The 23,519-nt window shown below is 37.2% G+C and overlaps 1 protein-coding gene across 1 annotated transcript in view; it reads right to left on the minus strand.

Moving 5' to 3' along the window:
• Positions 1-23,519, minus strand: part of RANBP17 (RAN binding protein 17) — a 186,489-nt gene that overhangs the window by 119,963 nt on the left and 43,007 nt on the right. The window lies entirely within an intron of this gene.

The following is a 23,519-nucleotide window of genomic DNA, read 5'->3' on the forward strand; positions in this document are numbered from 1 at the left end:
ATTAGAACCAGTTTAGAAAAACTACACTAGGATGAAATTCCTAATTTCATTTTGATGTCACATGAGCCCAAATATACCAATGCACACATTATACATACTCGTGGGAAGAATAGATTGCTTTATAAAAATTAGAAGGAATTAGTAAAATTGTTCTGAAGCTCTGCATGCCACTTGACTATTGACTGAAAAAGGATTTCCCATTTGGCACGTACAAAACTTTTTAGCCAGCGGTAAGAGCTAAAGACTACCAGCACTCCCAAACATCTTGAAGCAAAATAGATTTTATATTATGGCATTTAAATAATAATAATTTATTTATATTTGTGGAACAACTAGGCGTTAGCATAAAACTGGAGTTGCTTCAACTCTAATTCAAGTCATTTTATTTAAAGTGAACTGTATAAAGATACAAATTTACTAAAGTCTTAAAAATTCTTAAAACAATTTAATATCAGCCATATTTAATCTGAAATAATCATACTCTTGGAAATTCCAAAAGTGCATTCAATATTGGCTAGTACAAGAAATCAGCATCACATACGAAGGGTGATGTAAATCAATGCAGAAATACATAGTTCTCTACATAGTTCTTTGTGAATACATTACTACATTCTGCATCAACTTAATATCTACTAAATCATTCATGAAAATAGGAATGTATATTTATATGTTGCTCTTTGGCAATTCAAAACCTGTACCTTTCAAAAAAGACTGCTGATTCAATTACTCCAGAACTATTACCTTTCATTATTAAATGATGTTGACAACTGTCATTTTAGTAAAGCTCTGATTGACCTTAGGAAAACTTGATAAGATGAGATGGGAGGAAGCGAGAGAAAGGAGAAGCATTTCACTAAAAGAATGAAAACCACAAATTTCTCCATTTATATTTTACAAAGAAAGTGCCTGCTGACAAAACAATTAGAGTTTATGAAAGCCTACATCATTTTTTTTAAAAGCACTAAATTGCATCAACTGCATTACCACAGTAGGTCTCATACAACATCATCACTGTAATAAATGATGAAGTGTTCTATGCAGAGTGTTCTATTTGGAGCAATGATTCATAGTGCTCAGGGAGAAAAAAAATTGCTGAGACTTCCATAAGACATTTCCCGTAAAAGGTTGAAGTCCTTAAGCAGCAATAAATAAATAAATAAATAAAAAAGAACAACAACAACAAAAACCAGCGTCCATCATCTTTAAACCGTATTGATTTCTGCAGGAGATTTAAAAGGATGTTTACTTATTTCCCATCATTTTTGTCAGTACTGTAACAGTTCTCTTCCCACTGAATAAACCTCTCATGATCCTCCTGGCGATTAAGGTCAGACAAAATGTCAAACTCCTAATGCTAAGTGCTTTCACATTAAAAATTAATATCAAATCACCAAGTAAAATCCAAACAAGAACTCAAACATGTAAACAATACACAATATGGGTAACAATGACCATTTTTTAAAAAAAAAGCAATAGTGTATACATGGGAAACATAATTTGCAACAAGTAAGAGCTTAACCTTTCACACTTTCATTCTTGCAACCTTCTTTGTTATTTTAAAATAGTCTGTTTGATATCGTATTCTTAAAAAGTGGGTAAGCTATGTGGACACAAAATGCAATGTCGTGTGACCATGTCACTTAGTGGCAGCAAATTCGGCAGTCCTGGTTGTTGGCATGACACAAAAACCATGTGGGTGGTTAAGCCAGGATCCCACATGGTCGGGACTTCAGATCTCCTGATGGCTTCCCCGTTAACTTTTCTTATGGGAAACCATAAGGGAAATTGGAAATTATGGGAACATTGGAAATTGCAGGGATGCTGCAACAGCCAATATTTCAAGGACCAGTTGTAAATACCACACATTCAGCACTACTGTAACTTTGATCAGTCCCTGAACAAATGATCGTAACCCAAGGACTACCTTGTAATGAAACAGAACAGAAAACAAAACCCTAAAACAACAATATGTATTAGTACTTTATATACATGTATAGAGACAGAATATATTTATTCTAATTAGAATATTTGTTCCCAGTTTTTCAATTAAAAAAAAATCTGGCAGGGGGAATCGTAAGCTGGTATCCACAAATAACATATCAATTCAAAATAAAAGAGCATCTATTAAAACTGCTAAGACCGTAGTTAAAATTACCACTGCATTTTGTTTTATATACAGTATATACTCAAGTACACAGACCAGATTTGTAGAAAGAGGCATAAAGTGGAGTTTAAAGCAGTTTTCCTAAAGGGAATTAAACAGAATAACACTTGTAAAATTACTTTACAAAACCAAGATACAGGATTTAATTGATAAATTTGGAGGTACTGTATCATCCATTATCTTAGAGAGAACTCAGAAGAGCTCAGATACCTTGAATTTATAAACAGAAGGAGCCCCAAGACCCAGTTTTCTTAAAGTGTAAAATTTGTTTTGTTATATAAATTGAAAGAGTCACCCTTTTCAAAAATGTGGACTACTTAATGCTGGAGTTTAATTGTTTAGTACTGAAATACTTCAGAAGTGGGGAAAGTATTTTTTTCCCTGTAGTATATGTGTCTTTGTCTTCTCATGGCTGTTACTATAGTGCTGCAATTCTTGATCAGACACATTTGAGTTTTTTAAAGTAGCATTTTATGATATATAAACAACATTTTGAGCATATTGGTCCTCTATCTTCCTTCCCATACACAAGCAGTAATTCCAGGGCAGCATCAACCACAGCAATAAAGGTACTGAGGATTTATGACCATCCCCTAAAAATTTGTAAACAGGAAATCAAGACTTCTTTCTTCTAAAATATTGTCTAAATGAATAAAAATTAGTGTAACCTTAAATACAGCATCAGCCTTAACACCATTCAGTCTACACATCAATGATGGAATATTAGCTTCAGCTCACATCAAGCAGCTGGCCATTAGTGGCTATTAAGAAGCTATTTAATACACATTGCAGAAGCAGTGTAACATGGTAATGGGTATATTATTCATTAGTAACTGGAGACTTGCAGCCAATACTCTTGACTGGTTAGTCAAATTCCTTCCCACCTACCCAGCCCCACACCATGTAAAACAAAAGTTTTACTGTCAACACTTACAACTGCCATTACCTGCCTGGGCAGCTAGGATTCTTGTGTATATTCCCAAGAGTTTATCGCAGCAGGATGGAAATTGGAGGTGGAGAAAGGCTGAGAACAGTCACAAAACAGGCAATTTTTGATCATTACACAAATATCCACATAAGCAAGCCTCTAGTACACTGTGGTTAGTTATGCAAGTGGAAATGCCTGCTTGATAAAATCCAGTGTCGTCTTAAAAAGATTAGCTAGACATGTGTTAAATTTAAAATACAGCAGATTGCTTGAAAATGATAAGGCACATAGCTCTTTGTGCTATTTCCACAAAGGCTCTTAGGCTATTGTTACAGCCATCACCAATTTCATTAGCTTTTACTCTGTTACAGATGCCAACAGAAATGGGTAAGAATGTTCAGTAATTTCAAGCTTTCAAGCTAAGATGGGAATTAAAACTCATCATATAATATTCACAAGGCATATATTACAAAATACATAGACAAAATGTGTATTTAAAAAGAAAAATGAATTATATGAGGAAAAATTATATACAGATTAGACATATTTTAGCAGAAAATGAAAATAAAAATATGCGAGCACTTTAATGCAATTTTTTTAATATTCTTACAATATTTTTAATAGACTCACAATAAATATACTGAATTTAAGACTGGAAAAATGAGGAACTGAGAGAAGCCTTGGTAGATTGGAAATCTGAGTTTTAAGCTATGGTTAAAAAGTTGGCAGCCATAGTAAAATTTTATAGGTTGTGAAATTGGAATAGCAAAGAACAATGTCATTATTACCTAACTGCCTAGAAATCCTATACCACAGTGCTATAACTATTTTCTCTAGTGTAAGTCCAACATTAACATAATAAAGTATGCCTGTAGAAGATAAGTTACAAAAATTCTGGTATCAGAAAGCAAACACTGTAGACATCAATTATAATGCCTTTGTATTGCTTTTATGGATTCAGTTATGAAACAATTCAGAAACCTTTTTATTAAAAAGTAGTAAGGAAACAAAAAAAAGTTGCAATTCACAAGGCACTTCTTGTGCACTCCCAAGTCTTTGATCCATGCAGTGCCTCTCACATACCCCTGATCTATGCAGCTTTGCAAACTTCGCTTGTCAAAAGCTGGCAGGGAGCATTGACAATCACAAGTTTATACTTTCTGCTTCCCTTAGACTTATGGGAGCTATCAGAGAGTGCAGGAAATGATCAGGTGATCATGGCAGCACTGAAGCAATAACAGTTCGATGGTGCTGAAGTGGCTACAATTTTCCCAAATTTCATTCCCATAGGGGCAATGGGCCCTGGCATTCTATGTTAGCCCAATCAAGATACACTATATTGCCAAAAGTATTTGCTCACCCATCCAAATAATCAGAATCAGGTGTTCCAATCACTTCCATGGCCATAGGTGTATAAAATTCAAGTACCTAGGCATGCAGACTGTTTTTACAAACATTTGTGAAAGAATGGGTCGCTCTCAGGAGCTCAGTGAATTCCAGCGTGGAACGGTGATAGGATGCCACCTGTGCAACCAATCCAGTTGTGAAATTTCCTCGCTCCTAAATATTCCACAGTCAACTGTCAGCTGTATTATAAGAACATGGAAGTGTTTGGGAAGGATAGCAACTCAGCCACGAAGTGGTAGGCCACGTAAACTTGTCCAGTGTGACCTCACAAATGCGCTTCTGGAAGAATGGTCAAAAATTCCCATAAACACACTCCAAAACCTTGTGGACAGCCTTCCCAAAAGAATTGAAGCTGTTATAGCTGCAAAGAGTGGACCGATGTCATATTGAACCCTATGGATTAGGAATGGGATGTCACTTACAGTAAGTACATATGCGAGTAAGGCAAGTGAGCGAATACTTTTGGCAATATAGTGTATCTTGGTTCAAAGATTGTTGCTCTATTGTTTCCTGAAATGTTAGGCTTCATTATTAGTCTTTTAATAAAGGTAATATTAGCATTTTAAGTTAGCATCCATGTTTCTTCTGAAGTTCAGAAACCATGTTTTCTTGTGAGCCAAAAGCATTGCCTTTTTTAATGTGCAAAAACTAGCCTATTCATAAACTAAGCAATAGGAAGCTAATTCTAAAGTCCTTGAAAGTTACCCGTGTTAAAGAAACAAGTCTGGATGAAAAAGAAGATGCAACATACTTTAAGGTTGCTGTTCTTTTTTGAGTCTAATGTTTTTATTGTTTGATTTGTTGCTTTCTAAGGCATCACGTATATCAGGGGTGCCCAGCCTGTAGGCCATAGCCTATTCGCAACCAGGCCAGTGCACACACATGCATAGCCTGACTCATGTGAACAGCAGGCACCGGCACTCACAGCCCACTTGCTCTCACAGCGGTGCTCGCAGCCCTACTCATGCTTATGGCAGCGCTCACAGCCTCACTTGTGTGAGCGGTGGTCCCAAGTGGTCGCTCCACTTACATGAGCGATGGATGCACACACACACCACTCACACAAATGAAGCTGCACGCATGAACCCTCATGCAAAACTATCCCCTCTTCCCCTTCCCATACTGGTTCGCCAACCTGGAAAGGTTGGGGAGTGCTGACATATCTCAAAAGTTTAGTTATTTAGATCTCCCGTAATAAATGTTTTGCAAAAATTATTTTGCAAAGTTAGTCTCTCCCAAATCCAAGGGATTAAGTTTTTAATCAGTTTCACATCACATTCAGGTGTGTGTCTTGAGTTTTTAAGAAAACAATTTGAACATTGTTTGCCCAGTGGAACATTACAAAGGCAAGAGAGTTTTAGTAATATAAGGATTCATTTTAGATACACAATTGCTATCGCCCTAGCCAAAAAAATGGGGGGGGGGGGGGAGAAAGAGATGTTAATCTTATATTGCTGGAAATGACAGTTAAAGATTCACGTTTATCTTATGCTAGAAACCCCACAGATGAATAATATTAATTATTTATAGCAGCTAAATTAATTTAGGGTCTACTATATTCAGAACTATTTGAATATTCTTTCAATTACATTAATCAAAAATATTGGGAACGGGGGGAATACTGGAATATTATTGGCTTACCAGTTGAAATAACAAAGGAATGAAATTTTATATTTGAAATTCAGTTATGTGTTGATTCAGAATCTATTAATTATCACATTTATGATTTTTTAAATGTATGAGTTATACAATTTTAAAACTAACATATAATGATGGAGAGATCTTTAATTGAACACCAAATTATTAATTTATTGGGAAATATTGAAATCAAAAAGATTCCGCAGGAAGATTTAAAAAGCTTGGCACCACAAATGACTTAACAAGAAATTACAGAGAAAATATAATCTATAAAACTGGGGAATGGAATGTCATCTAATGGAACTCAGGAGGATAGCCTTTTCTGCAGGGGTACCTGCCCTTTGGAACATCATTCCACTTAAGGTCAGATTGGCCCCAAACCTGTTGGAGTTCTGGGATGACTTAAAAACAAGGTTTTACCTTTGGCCTTGGTGTCCAGTAATATGGGTACAGGATCTGTAAGATGATCTTATTGTTAAGAGAATTGATTGCACTTTCCACAAATTATATTATATGGTTTTAATGGTTTCATTGCCATTAATGTTTTTTGTTATTTTAAAAATATTTTGTTGCACTGTTCTTTTTAAATTTTTGTTAAATAGTCTATAGTCACATATGTAAGATGGTTACATATAATTTATAAAACCCCTTTGCTAATTGACTTCCAGTTGAATGCCATAGAACTATTGTAGATGTACTTGCATTTATGATGTTAGCAAACCTTTAATCTTTCTATATGCCTTATTTATATTATGAGTCGTAGATTTCAGTAGTATTAAAGCCCAATTATAAACCAGTACATTTGTTTAATAAACATGATAAAAAGCTACCTGGAGAAACTGACAAGAAAGAAAGAAAAAAATGAGACAAGAGCTGACCCAATGTAATAGAAAAGACAACAGGGAAATTGGACAGGAATATCCCCACCACCACCATAAGATAGAATGAAGAAGTAGTGAATTAAAGATAAAGAATGATGAAGTAATAAGGAACTATACAGTTGAAACACTGCTGAGTTCACTAGGAAAAGTCAAAGAAACATGGGGCAAAAAGGACTAGGTGTGAGTCTGAGTTTTATAAAAATGTTTAAGAGAAGGTTTCTGAAAGAAAAGTAAATGACATATGAGTCCTATATGGTGGAGAACGGGTAAGAAACAGAGGAGAAAAAACTTAATCAACAATGAAGAAAAATGAGCTCTAAATTCAAACGCTTATCTTACAAGATACCCTACCCTACACCAGAGCCAAGGTGGCGCAGTGGTTAAATGCAGCACTGCAGGCTACTGCTAGATCAGCAGTTCAGCGGTTCAAATCTCACCGGCTCAGGGTTGACTCAGCCTTCCATCCTTCTGAGGTGGGTAAAATGAGGACCCAGATTGTTGGGGGCAATATGCTGACTCTCTGTAAACCGCTTAGAGAGGGCTGAAAGCCCTATGAAGCAGTATATAAGTCTACTGCTATTGCTACTGCTACCCTTACCTCACTCACTGTTTTCCTATGAATTGGATGCTTTATGCAATCTCATTATAGAAGCCATTTTATAAACATACAGGTAATTCTCAACAGGTCATATTGTGATCACCAATGCAAACAGATTAGACTTCTATTTTTTTTAAAAGTCCAGTTTTTCCTGCTTGGTCAGATTTTTACAGTTTTAGGACTCCAGTTCAATCTGGCCTTGGAAAATCATGTTCTCCATTATGGCTTTTAAATATGTATTACTAGCAACATTTTCACAAAAAATCATGAACAGGTTTTGACAAGTTTAATGTTCTAATAATTAGATCTTTATTTTATTGGACTTAGTTGTGTTTTGTTCAATAAGTATAATCTTTATTGTCATTGTACTTAAATACAACGAAATTACAACATCAGGAAAAATTCCTTATTTATTCACAATAGAAATATCAGAAAATCTGTCAATAAATTTTATGTTATAATCATCTGATACCTAAACTGTTGATGTGACATTCTTGTTAAATAAAAGTGTCTGGAGAAAATGATGGATTAATTGATGGATGGCTAAGGTTTCTCTCAAATATAATGGCTTCACCAATTTGATTTGATTTGTGTAAAATAACTTTCTCTAATAAACAATTTGCTCAGAGGCAATAGAAGAAATGAATGGTTATCAAACCAAACTTAATTAGTCTATCTTAGATTGATATTACTTGGGGAGTCTTCATTTTAATTGTGAGGGGTTGAATACAAAGAATTTGGTTCATTATATTTTTTCCTAGATAAACACTATTGTGTAACTACCTATGGAATAATAACATGTGAATTCATTTTAATAAATGCTTGTAAAGTGAATTAGCTAATCATGCCACACTAAACACAATTCCTTTAATTATTTTCAATATTTAACTGCTACTTCAATCCTGTTGTAGACAGTCTGTAAAAGTGATTTGTATTTGATATGCCAAACTAATTATACTGTAGAAACCATTATAATTATAATGAACTTCTCCACAGCAAGGAAGCCATTTAAAAACTATGGAAAAAACACAGAGAAAGATCTACATATTAAGACAAATACACAGTATTTGTATAAGACTAATATATTTTCGTTGAACAGTTTCATCTTACAAAAGGAAGGGAGGGAGGAAGATAGATGGAGAGTCTGAATTTTTCACTGTTGTCACTGATCAGTACTATTCCTGAACATGGCTACCCAGCAGCACTATGCATACTTGATTCTTGGGAGACATACACTTGTTGTGACATCAAAACAGCATAACTTAGAATTTAAGGATTCTAAATGGTATATGTTATGCCTGGGATCTGAAAGAATTGACAAATTTCTACCATTTACAAGTCTTGCCAAAAAACAATCATGATTAGGAAAGATTATAACATACCTATCTGCTTATTACTAGCCTATCATTTCTATGATGATAAATGCTAAGTAAATAAAGTTATGATATATACAAATATGGATCCAAGTATTTATTTCAAAAATCTTTAACCATTGTGAATGGCATGACATGAATGAATAAATAAATATTGTTAATAGAAACAGAACTGTTCCTCTAACACAAAACTTCAATTGTTATGACCCTTCTCTAATATTTTTCTTCTTTATAGTATTTTTTCTTTATGATGACAAGGTCATTTTTTTGGTAATGGTTAACAGTTCCATATATTCCACAGTGAGGGGCTTTGCCTTTTGTGTCTATTCTAGTTTCTTTCATTGGTAGACAAAATTGTTGAAGATGATGTAATATAGTTTGGTAACAAAAATTTGATAAAAGTAGCAGCACCAGAAGAAGTCTACAAATATTTGTGACATTGGGAACCTTTCAATGTATTACAGAATCAGCTCAAAGAAAATACTTCCGCTAAACATATTAAACAAGTTTGAATTTTTTTTAAAATCAAAGCTAAAAGGTGAAAACATCACCAAAGCAATCAATACCTGGGCAGTTCTCATTATACGACATACAGCAGGAATAAGTTGGCTAGATCCAGATGGAACTTGATAACTTGGATCAGAAAACAAGAAAACTAATGACGATCTGCCATGCTGTATACCAAAAGTGATATTAACTGTATTTGTCCAGAAACAAAGGGGCAGAAAAGCCAAGAACCACTACTGAAGGAAGTCAAATCAAAGCTTCTAAAAACAATCAAGGTGAAAGCCGAGCATAGAAAACAAACATTTGAAAACTAATTTGTTAATTGGAAAAACAAGTCAATGTAGGATAAATACTTGTAGATACAGAAGAAAAAGCCAATAAAAGTCTCACACAGACATTATCTCAATCATTCTTAGATCCTTGGCCAGGATTTGAATTCTTAAGTTTCCACCAGACCATGAATCTAACCATAGATTGCTAACACACAATAATAATTTGTAACCTTCACAGCCCACTTCCAAAAATGGAAGTCAACGAGGAAATCAGCAGGAAGTGGGTTTAACAACTCACAGTGATTCACTTAACAACCACCGCCAGAACTGAGATTCTAAGTCAGATATAATCACATGACATTTTACTTTATGATTACATCGACACAGCTGTCAGTCCCAAATGTGGTTGATATAACGAATACCTGTACTATGTAAGCCATTGAGTCTCATTAGATTGCAGTGATATACAAGTTGAATAAATAAAAAATATATGCATTAAGCCTCTAGAGACATATTAGATGCCAGCCCAGACATTTTGAGTCTGACTCAAGAAACACTTCCAGATGCCTATTTTCTGTTTGAATATCAAAAAGAATCACTTATTACTGCCAGCTATAACAATAGCACATAGAGCAACACATTCATTTTTTGTTATACTGGTTGTTGAAGGAACATTTTTTTTCTATGGAGGTGTAGGGAGAATATCATGTTTTCCTGACTTGGCCTTTGGCTCTTAGAGTAACTTTGGTCTCTGTGCAATACTGTTCATTATCACAGAGCAAATGAAAGAGAAATGTATGTTCATATAAAGCTGAACCTGCAGACCAATTTAAGACTATAGCCTGCCATCATCGTCCATAAGCAAAATAATTTTGAATGTGCAAGGAACATTTTTTGTACGTTACTGCATAGTAACTGTGTCTCATATTCACTGTGCAAAGCACAATCCTGATTGAGGTTTCCAGGGGCTATTCAGACTCAAGTAGATTAATGCCGTCAATAATGTAAAAACTATTAAGTGTTCTGAATTATTCCTGTATTCCTGAGCCAAACTCTTTTATTCGCTTAGCTGATGAAAATTCATTTATGGCATCATACTCATAATCTGCTCTAGCAGCATCTGAAAGAACCCTGTTCAGGCACGCAAAGGACCCAGCAAGAATAAGAAAAATGGTTGCATGGTATTTACCCCTTCATTAAAAAAAAAAAAAACCCAACAAATATGTACAAATAATTCAGTACAACATGACTAGTTTGATATTAGATTTTCTCATCTAAAAAATGCTAAACATTCAAAAAGTCAAATATGTTTTTCTAGTAAAAGGCAAAAAGAGGCTGTAGCTGGTATGTAATTTTATATTTTAATAATGACTGCTTTTATATATTTGTTTTAAATAACCATTGTACATTGCCTAGAGTCACTTTTGGCGAGATGGGTGGCTACATAAAGTTAAATAGACAGACAGACAGACAGATAAAACGCAAGCTCTGCCTTGCAAATGCAGTGAAAGAAATTAATGTGACTCACTTTATTGTGATATTTCCTTTTTGCAATGGTCTGGAACTAAACTCACAAAATCTCTGAGGTATTTCTGTAATCTGCTCAAAACGTACTCCTTTTCTATCTACAGTAACCAAAAAAATGGTTCATTCATTTTCTTACTTGGGATGTACAAGTTTTTCTGACTCACAAAAATGCAAATACGCTAACCCGGAACTGTACTGTTTACCATAAATATTTGATACAAGTATGCAACCATAATGGGTTAACTACTGTGTTGTTTAAATATCTGCATTATAAATGTCAATTTTCTGTGATGTACATGTCACAATCTAAGTTCTTTAAAAGCTTTAGTTAATATTTGAATATGCAGCACATACTTAAAAATGAAAATTTCTACTTATGTAGAAATTCTACTTATGAAAGCAAATATTCAACCTTTATCAGGCTGACAAAGATAAAAAATACTCCCTGTTTCCCTTCTACTGGTAAGTTTATTTTCTGCATATATTTTATCCTATTATGCTATAACAATACTTCATTACCCTGATACAATAACACACAGTCTATGGTCTACCTACAGTTGTCTGGTGCCTATTTAGTTTTATCACGAGCAAGCAATTTGAGAATATGGTAATAAACCCTCAATCACAGTAATGAGGTATGATGGGTTGTAATTTCTCTGTGCTAATGGGTTACAAACAGTATTACAATGATGACGGGAATATCACTGATTCATTATGACTGCAATAATATTAAAATGACTTAATATAGATCACTATTAACTCCTGCATGCACAGCTAACCACTGTCTCTATCTTTCTATATACATACATATAATACATAAAGTTAATATTTATCTTTACATAAAATCCACACTACAGAAAACATTGTTTTGAATTCCCTAAATCAATATTTAAAGTTGGAATTATTGCACTGAATTTGTCCTTTGGAAATAAGACCATTGATTTTAATCTGCTTGAAGCAATCAATTACTCCCTGTCCTCTTTATTCCAAACTGTAATGAAAACTAAACTGCACTGTCTTGAAAACTAAATGTGAAGATGATCATAAACAGAATTTAAACTCCATGGATTATTCATATCTACCCATTTAGATTTGCCATTTCCATTATGAGTACATTTGCCATGAGCATTTAATGGACATCTAAAAGGGAATTCATTAAAGCAGGAGCTGTTGGCAGCACTTATGGCCTTCAGACTGCTTTATGTTTGCCTTTAATAGCTTGCTATTATAAAAGTGATATATTGTATTCATCCCATTAGTAGTTTGCAGAAAGGTCTGCAGGACAAAACAGAACAAGAATCAAAGTAAAATCACAAAGCACTTTTTAAAGCAGTATGTAAATATTGTAGAGATACGTGCTACTTTGGCTGAATACCCTGGGATATTACAAGGCAATGTGTGTGTAACTTCACTATTAAAAAGGCATAGTTACACATAAAGATGTATATGCACATATCTCCTCTCGTATGTTTTGCCTTACATTCAGTAATTAATATAGCAATAGCAGTGGACTTATATACCGCTTCATAGGGCTTTCAGCCCTCTCTAAGCGGTTTACAGAGAGTCAGCATATTGCCCCCAACAATCTGGGTCCTCATTTTACCCACCTCGGAAGGATGGAAGGCTGAGTCAACCCTGAGCCGGTGAGATTTGAACCGCTGAACTGCTGATCTAGCAGTAGCCTGCAGTGCTGCATTTAACCACTGCGCCACCTTGAATAATATCCCTTTTGCTAAATGAAACTATGAAATGAAGTGATTGGGATATATCACGTACATACATAGACATGCTGAAATTGATCAGCATTACCTTCTCCACCCAACAACAAAATCAATCATAATTCAAAGCTAAGCTATCTCTTCTTTGGGGTGTTAAGAAAATATAACAGAAGAGTTGTATATAATTTGTGAATGTACAGTATATGAATTAAAAGTAAACAAAGTAACTCACCACGGTCTATTTAAAACTACTTAGATATTTATTTGTTTGACTGATTTAAAAGGCTATCCAATTCAAGCTATGGCATAGCATCTAATTTTCTCCATTAAAAATGCAGGCTATCCCTAAACAAATCAAATTCATATAGCTAGGGTAGTAAATACAGGTTGTCCTTAAATTACAACCACAATTGAGCCCAACATTTAGGTTGCTAAGTGAGACATGTTAAGTCAGTTTTGCCCCATTTTATGACTTTTCTTGCCACTGTTGTTAAGTGAATCATTGCCTCTGTCAAGTTAGTAAACCGGTTGTTAAGTGAATCTGGCTTCCCTATTGACTTTGCTTGTCAGATGGTCACAACAGTTGATTACCTGACCTTGGGACACTGCAACCGTCGTAAATATGAACCAAGCATCTGAATTTTGATCACATGATCACAGGGATGTTGCAAAGGTCATAACTGTGAAAACCAGTCAAAAGTCACATTTTTCAGTGCCATTGTAACTTTGAATGGTCACTAAATGAACTATTGTAAGTCAAGGACTAACTGTATTATAGAACAGTCACTCTAGGAGGCTGCATCAAAACCTTTCGATCTGAGCAGAGTCTATCTTCCTCTGAGCAAAATGGAAAGACTATTTGGAAAGTATGGGTGTATGTACATATTGGCCTGTTTATTTGCATGCATAAGCACACATTTGTACAAAGTTACACAATGTTGTCAAAAAATGAAACAATGGATTGACAATTGAACAATATACATCCTGTGTATGCCCGTGTGTGTATATCACTATGTATGGACAGCATACATGTGGATGGGCCAAAGTATGAATCAGACAGGGTGATGGTCTAAAAAAACCCCACCACTCTGTATACTGTCTGGATCCTTAACAGAGAAAAAGGGTATGGGTTTTAAACATTTTTTAGAAAGAAAGAGGTATCGTGATTCTGGTCCTGTTCATCACCGTTTGAGGCCTTGTCTTTGACAATCCTTTGAAAGAAAAAATACTGCCCCTAATGCATAGATTAATGCGCTAAGTGATTAATGAATTTTTAAAGTGTGAGTATAAATGGAACAAAAGATGTCCTCTTGTAAGTATTCTTCTATTTGATCACACAAACAGGAATGCTTCCTCTAAGACTGTTTTAGCTGTGGACAATGCATCACAGCATTGCTTAAAATTAATAGAAACTGCTAGTGGGGTTAGAAAAATAATAAATTAAATATTTAATATCAGATCAAGTATTACATCCAAAAATTGAGCTAAGAACATAACCTATTGTTGGAACAGTGAAAAAAACATGTGGTTGAAAGAATTGAAATTCACATTATAATCTAACCTAAAATATTTTTTATAAAATGATTGTGCCATTGGTGCATGACTCCAAAATTTTATCTAGCATATATAAAAATACTCAAGTTTATGTTAGAAATGTGGATAACATGAAGGATTATTTTATGATGTTTGGTAGACTTGCAAAGAAGCCAGAAAACTTTCTGCTCAAATACGTATAATAATACAAAGAATTTTAAAGACTAAGGTTCAATTGAAACCAGATTTTTTTTTGTTATGTTTAATGAACATCAACTAGGAAAAAAGCCATGGAAGATTATTTTCATATATAATCTCTGCAGCTAGATAACTATGCAGAAAAATGGAAAGATTCTGAAATACCCATAGTAGGGAAATGGCTGGTGAAGTTGACAGAACCAGCAGAGATTATAACTTGTTTAAAACAAAATTAATTAATTTGCTTAGAGAAAGAACAATTACTGTATTTATTTGTAACTGGAAACTCCTTTTTTGCTGAAGGGGGGGGACTAATTATTTATGGATTTAATGACTAGAAAGCGTAAATTGTGGAAAGAAGGAAAATTTGATGTAACCTTAGACAGAGGATAAAATATAAATGTACTTGCGACTGCTGTTAAGAAGATTAGAAGCTACTTCTTTGTTATTTTTTTGTTTTTTCTTCTTTTTATTTTTCTTTCACTACTTCTCTTATCTTTTAAATAAAAATCTGTATATTTTTTATTTTTGGGAAAAACTTGGGGCATTTAGCAGCCAGCGCCCAATTACATTGCAGGGTCCTGTGATTGCCACTTGCAATATTCATTGCTGGATTCCAACAAGCCCAATCAATGTGGAAGCTAACAGGAGGTTGCAAATGGTCTTTAATGTCTCACTTAACAACAGCATGAAATGCACACTTTAACAATGGCAACCAGAAATGCCCTTGCTAAGCCGCATAGTCACATGATGTCTTGGTGATAGAAATTCTGGTCTCAATATCATTGTAATTGAAGACTACCTATACTCAGGAAATCTCTGGGGTCAAAAAAGACATCTAGATCCTGAGAAAATGTTCCACATGATGGAAGCTGACATTGATGGTTAATTTTACTTCAGATGAAATTTCCTGGTGAATTTACACTCTATAAAGGTTTCAAAGGACATGAACATGTCCTTGAAATGTGAACAGGTTCTCTCACTCCAAGTGCAAAGCATCTATTAAATTTAATTTTTAAGCAATTGCCAATTGAAAAATTATAAACTGGCCAATAGTTTAACCATAGATCTTAGCAGCCTTGAAAGCATATCAATATGTTCATCCACCTCTAATGACTTTCTCCTTGCTATCTTACCTTTCCATGTTGAAAAACACCCTGAAAGATAGACTTGCCCCATCTGCCACACGGACCAAAAGATGAACCAAAATCTTCCAAGCATGGAGCACAAACCCAAGATGGACTGGTTTGCAATAAATCTTCACTGAAAGATGGGCAATCTTCTGTGCAATAAAACAGAAACAAAGATAGAAAGAAAGCACAGTGGTAGTAGATGCATTTGCCTTTTAATGGATGAAAAAGTTGTATCTATTTATATCTGGACCAAAAAAATTAGGGCTATTAGTATTAGATTATGATTCTGTGCTTGTATATCTGAAGATCTTCTGCACTGGACTTACTTCTGAATCAAGGTTTGTTATTAGCTGCTTACTTAAGTATGATAAATTGTTACTGATAGAATTGAAATTAATTAGGACATACTTCTCCAGTGTTTCAATCATCAGAGAAGAGCAAGGCACACGTAAATTAGTTATTTTATCATATGCAAATTTAAATATCAACAATGGTTAAAAAGCATATGATCACGTTAGAATGATTTAATCAGTTGATATAAATTTAGCTACAGAGATATAGCTAAATGCAATATTCTTCTGGGGCATGATGGCTCAGCGGTTAAATATGCTGAGTTTGCCAGCTGGAGAGCTGACAGAGCTGTACAGGTTCGAGGCCCAAGCTCTGCTCAATGGGGTGAGCTCCCATTACTTGCTCCAGCTCCTGCCCACCTAGCAGTTGGGAAGCATGCAAATGCAAGTAGATTAATAGGTACCACTTCAGTGGAAAGGTAAAAGCGTTCTGTGCACCTTTGGCATTTAGCCATGCTGGCCAATTGACCACAAAATTGTTTTCAGATAACATTGGCTCCCTCGGCCAAGAAATGGAGATGAACACCGCACCCTAGAGTCGAACCCAACTGACAGTGAAACCTTTACCTTTAATATCCTTCCATCAATCTGTTGCTGCAATGCATAAGAAAGACAAGTCCTATGCTTCAGGTGTTGGGGAGCCACTGCCAATCAGATGGCTCAGTGCTTTGACTGGATATAAAACAGCTTTATAATGATATTTCTATGCAAATAACAAATGTTTCTTCTGTCAAAAGCATTTCTAAATATAATCTTAGGAAGCAAGTTAATGATACTGCTTATTTTTTCCACAGACTCAGTTTGTGCTACAGTATAATCAAAATTCTTGGTTATTAATGCCACCTAAGAATGACGAACTGAGTGTGCTTCCTTGGGCATGCTTCTGAAGGGCACCAGCATCAATTCCATTAAGATTTATCACATCAGTATGTCCAAAGAATTCATGCAAATTACAGTGTATAACCATTCATCCTTTAAAGAAAACAGCAGCTCTATATCAAGCATTAAAAACATGCATTAATGTTGCACTGAGTCTTCAATAGTTTATGTTAAAGCTACAAATTCATAAATAAGTGTTCAACATTTGAATTCATATATCAAGGTCTACTTTCTAAAATTATCTTGGCTCGCTCGCTTTGTTCAAAAGTATCACAGCAAAAGTAGCTTCAAAATGCTATTCTCACACATATCAATACAGAAAAATGTATGCAATCCATCCATTGAATGAAAATCAATAGATAGTATTTCATTAATAATTCTAGGCCACAGAAATAATAAAAAAGCAACAATTGATTTAAGTATCATCTTCTTTGATGATAGTTCATAAATGCTAATCTTATTTCTAGTCCAATAAAAAATGGCATAATATAAGACACTTCATTTACAAATACTGAAGATGTTTAGCAATACAATTTAATCACATTTAGAATTCAAGATTGTTGAATGAAAGGCATTTTTCCTTATGAATTACAATATTACTGAGATCATTGTTAACTGAGATGTATAATTAATGCAAATTTTTGTGAGCTTTTAAGCACTGACAGTCATACAGCAGATGGTATTGTTATAATCACCTTGTCATTGAATCAATTAAGCCCCCCCCCCGCCAAATTATGAGTTGTGATGAAAAGTAGGAAGCTTTTCTTGTATTCTGTATTAGGATACCTGGAAGTATGGGAATGGGTGGGTAGGGTAGGGTAGGGTAGGGTAGAGTAGAAGAGAATAGAAGATAAGAGAATGGGATGGAACAGAACAGGTTTATTGGCCAAGTGTGATTGGACACACAATGAAGTTTCCGGAGGACATGTGGGCAATCACCTGTCCCATCCTTATCCAAAGAGCTTCCAAGAATCTGATCTATTCAAACTTTTTTTTCTTTTTGCCATGATCATCAGTTCCACTTTCCCAGAGACATCTTTAGTTTGTCATATATCTGATGAAAGTCTAAATATACTTTTTTCTCTCACTTTATTAATTAATTCATGATTCTTTTCTCTTCACTATTAATTAATATCATTTGCTTCTCCTATGTTCCAAGTTACAATCTTCTATACACCATGGTCAATACCTGATGGGCCAACCTATATTGATCACCATTACCCATTATGAGTTTTATTAGTTGATTTTCCATAAGTAAGAAATTATTCATTTTACTCATCTATACATGCCATCAGTGGAGCAATTTACCAAGTAATAAAGCAATAAGAAATTTTTGCTGAAAATATGATTTTGCTAAAATCTGTAGTTATTGTTCATGAATGTTTAATAGATGCCTTTGATGATTGAAAGTAATGTTCTGTAATTTGAGCAGAATACAACTTGATACCATAACCTTTTTACATTTACATTGAAATGAGCAGTTTATTAGATTCTACTCTGTTCCATTTAGTACACCTGAACATTAAATACATGTTTGTAAAGCAAACATACAGCTTTCTTCACAGCTTATGGTGAGCAAACCCATGTTATATATAATTATTTCACAAATTAAAGCCATGTGTTTAGACTAAAACACAATCCTTTCAGCCATGAATTGCTGATGCCTTCACTTAATTGGCCAAAAATTGTAGTGGGCACAATGATGAGGAAAAATGGTGTGGGTTTATGGCATACCAATTAATGGATCCTGAATTTTTCTGTATTTTTCCTTGGATTACGGATGAAAGTTTTACATCCCTGTTAAAGTTCAAAATCCCATCAAAAATAACTTTCTTCAGTAATTTTCATCTATTTATCATCTCTCAACAATGGAATTCTTGTCATCAGTTTTCAACAGTTATGATCAGAAAAGATTGCATAGGTTGCAGACAACAGGCTTGGAGACTTTTATTATTTATTTATTTGATTGTTAGCAAATTTATGGTCAGATGTTAAAGACTAGGTCCACTTGTGAAGATTTAACTAAATGGATCTATTGCTAATGCCTATGCACAGGAGTCTTCTCAACTAACAGATAAAGGCCAACAGCATTCAAGAAAGGTTGGATATAGTTAATATGGCTATATAATGATTCCAGGCTGATACCCCTTTTCGCTCTGCTCCCAAGTTCTGCCATTCCTTCTCCTACATTTATACAGCTACCGTAACCAAATTAGTCAAATAATTCTGGGCAGCTAACAAGTGATAAAGATACATTAAAATCAGTCAAGAGCTGTTCCATAAGGCAGGTGCTGTTTCAGAGAAGGCAGCTGGTTCTAAAACCTCGATATGCCCTCACTTTAACCGAGCAGCTCCCTCCCTGGCACTTTAGCTGGAGGCTAAAATCCCAAGTAGAAATAATGCATTGAATACAAATACAGTCCTTGACTTGCCACCACAACTGGGACTCAGATTCTCATTGCTAAATCGTGTGTGTGTTTGTGTGTGTGAGTGAGTGAGTGAGTGTGTGTGTGTGTGTGTGTGTGTGTGTGTGTGAGAGAGAGAGAGAGAGAGAGAGAGAGAGAACATGACTACATTCCTTACCAATAGCAGCCCCAGTACTCCCTGTTGCCATTATAAAGCAAATTTCACCAGCAATGAAAATTAGGTAAGGATCCACCTAATCCAAACCATTCTGATCTTGATCCTTCCCAACCTTGAGCCTCAGTTTTTCCAAGATAAAAGACTGCCTCCCTTTCAATTCCTCACAGCTGCCTATTCTCCCGTATCTGGACTTTTAGATATCCAGCAGCCTACCTTATGGGGCAGCAATCAGCTCAGAACTATTTATCCAGGGAGCTCCCAAAGCTACCTTGCCCAGAAAACATCAATAGTGTAGCATGAAGCCACAGTCAGCTCTGGAAGCCTCAGACAGCCAAGCCTGGCAAAGCCGCCATGGACTAGGAAGCACTAACAGAGTGTTGTAAAGCTGCAGCATCCCAGAAAATGCCCCAGCAGTAGTCGCCCTCGCCACCCTACAATCCAAGTCCCCTGCCTCCTATGCTCTGCCATCCTAGTTGACCTTCACCATCTTCTTGCCCGCACTGCTGACTTGGTGTGCCCATGCACATGAGGGCATCTTCCCCAGATCTAGTGAGAAAACTTCCACGTAAGACTTAGGGAGAAAGCCTCATACCTGCAGCTCTCCAAATAGTGCGTTCTGTTCCCATGGTTCTTTGAAAGATGTGGTCCACTACTGAGAGAACGGCACAACCAGCCTCAAGAAGGCCTGATACAGCCAGTGGCTAACTTGCATAGGAGTAGGCCAGGGGCACTTCATCAGCACCAGGGAGACAATGGTGAAGGTCAGTTGGACATGGCAGGGCCTGCAGAAAAGTGGGAACAACTGGGACTTTGTACGAAGGTGGCTGTCTGTAATGTGAGATTTTTTTTTTTTTTTTTTTTAGAGATTTTATTAATATTTGTAGGCCGCCCTTTTCCCTGAGGGGACTCAGGGTGGCTCACATAAAATCGGGGAAGGGGAGATACAGACATTAAGATAAGACATATAATAAAATAATAAACAACATACATTCATCATTCGGGAGGGGAACTATCCTTGTCCCCAGGCCTGACGGGCGAGCCAGTTCTTCAAGGCTGTGCGGAAGGCCTGGACGGTGGAGAGGGTACGAATCTCCACGGGGAGCTCGTTCCAAAGGGTCGGGGCTACTACTGAGAAGGCCCTCCTCCTTGTAGTTGCCAGCCGACACTGGCTGGCCGATGGGATACGGAGGAGGCCTAATCTATGTGATCTTATTGGTCGCAGGGATGTAATTGGCAGAAGGCGGTCTCTCAAGTATCCAGATCCACTGCCATGTAGGGCTTTATGGGTGACTAATAGCACCTTGAAGCGCATCCGGAGATCGACAGGTAGCCAGCGCAGCTCGCGGAGGATAGGTGTTATGCGGGTGAACCGAGGTGCACCCACAATCACTCGCGCGGCCGCATTCTGTACTAGCTGAAGTCGCCGGATGCTCTTCAAGGGCAGCCCCATGTAGAGCACGTTGCAGTATTCCAGCCTAGAGGTCACAAGGGCCCGGGTGACTGTTGTGAGAGCCTCCCGATTCAGGTAGGGTCGCAACTGGCGCACCAGGCGAACCTGGGCGAATGCCCCCCTGGTCACAGCCATTAAATGGTGGTCAAACGATAGCTGTGAGTCCAGGAGGACTCCCAAGTTGCGAACCCTCTCTGAGGGGTGTAGAATTTGACCCCCCAGCCTGAGTGATGGAATATTGGTCGAATCTCTGGGAGGGAAACACAACAGCCACTCGGTCTTTTCTGGGTTGAGCACGAGCTTGTTAACCCTCATCCAGTCCATAACAGCTTCGAGGCCGCGGTTCATCACGTCTGCCGCTTCATTGAGTTGGCACGGGGCGGACAGATACAGTTGAGTATCGTCCGCATATTGATGGTATCTAATCCCGTGCCTGCGAATGATCTCACCCAGCGGTTTCATGTAGATGTTGAATAGTAGGGGGGATAAGACCGAGCCCTGAGGCACCCCATAAGTTAGGGGCCTAGGGGACGATCTCTGCCCCCCCACTAACACCGACTGCGACCTGTCCGAGAGGTAGGAGGAGAACCACCGCAACACGGCGCCTCCCACTCCCACCTCCCGCAGTCGTCGCAGAAGGATACCATGGTCGATGGTATCGAAAGCCGCTGAGAGGTCGAGGAGAACCAGGATGGAGGAATGTCCTCCATCTCTGGCCCTCCAGAGATCATCGATCAATGCGACCAAAGCGGTTTCTGTGCTGTAACCGGGTCTGAAGCCTGACTGGAAGGGGTCTAGATAGTTTGCTTCCTCCAAGGACCGCTGGAGCTGGAAGGCCACCACCTTCTCAACAACCTTCCCCAGAAAGGGGAGGTTGGAGACTGGACGATAATTATTAAGGATAGCTGGATCCAAAGATGGCTTCTTCAGGAGGGGTCTCACCACCGCCGCTTTCAGTGCGGCGGGGAAGTTCCCCTCCCGAAGTGAGGCGGTGACAACCGCCTGGATCCAGCCTCGTGTCACCTCACTGCAGTTAGTAACTAACCATGAGGGACACGGATCCAGTACACAGGTGGAGGTACTTACAGCCCTCATGGCCTTGTCCACATCCCCGGGGGTAACGTCTTGAAACTCAACCCAGAGTTGTTCAAATTGATCCTCCTGTGCCTCGGCTGGAGCTGCAGGGGTGGAGTCCAAGTCCGACCGAAACCGAGCAATTTTGTCCGCTAAGAATTGGGCATACTCTTCGGCTCTGCCCTGCAAGGGTTCCCCCGCTTCCCTTTTGTTCAGTAGGGAGCGGGTTATCCTAAACATGTGGAACTTGAGGTGGCATTTCTCAATGTTGCAGTTGAAGTAGAGGCCTGAGTGACAGCTGGCTGAGACTGCTAAAGACCCCAGGGCTTTACTCCATCCCTAGCCCTGCCACTGCCACCAAATAATGTCACTGTGCAGGGCGGTAAAAAGGGCATATATGAGGGGAGAGATAAGTAGGTCTGGAGAGTTGAAACATCTGTGGTTGTAAGTGCAGGCTGGCTGCCAAGCCTAAATTTTAACTATGTGACCACAGACTACAACGGTCATAGCTTCAGGAACTAGTTGTAAGTCATTTGTTGTCATAACTTCAAATAGTCACCGTACACTGGTCATAAGTCAAGGCATACTAATAAATACTCAGGATAAGGAATATCAATTACCTGAAATAATAGTATATTAAGAATTATAGCAGATTTGTTAATTCTATATATTCTGGGTAAGAGAATGGTTTGTCATTCTAGGCAAGGAGGAAGAATACTATTTTCTTAAAATTTCCCTGTTATTAAAAAAGGCAATAAAACGGCCATAAAAATTAGTCAAATATTACTGCAAGGTGTTTCCATGCCAACTGAATAGTTGTTATTGCTGCTATGATTATAATTTGTAATACTATTTCATCAATGAATTTCCAACAGCAATTTTCAAAACACTTTAATGTATTTATTAGAGAGGGGAAAACATCTTGCAATTGGGACTCTATACTAACAGAGGCACCAGACATCCCCCAAAATATCCCACCCTACAACCAACACAAGTGAGTGGTAAAATCCTAGATACTTTACACTGTTCTGAAAAATGAATCTAGAACCTGAGGAAATAGCAAGCTAAGACATCTTAAAGCAGGGGTGTCAAACTAGCGGCCTACAGGCTGGATGCATCATGCGCAGGCCACGGTTCCACCACAAAACCGCGAAGCCCTTATCCGTGCCGACATAAGTGCGGAGGGCAAATCCACGCCATTCGAAGTGCTAAGGAAAAACGCGACCCTACCGCGATGACATAATCGCGGAGGGCAAATCCGCGCCTTCCGAAGCACTCAGCACCCTAACCCTAACCCTAACCCTAA

The sequence above is a fragment of the Thamnophis elegans genome, chromosome 3, assembly GCF_009769535.1.
Source record: "Thamnophis elegans isolate rThaEle1 chromosome 3, rThaEle1.pri, whole genome shotgun sequence".
NCBI classification, from domain to species: Eukaryota; Metazoa; Chordata; class Lepidosauria; order Squamata; family Colubridae; genus Thamnophis; species Thamnophis elegans.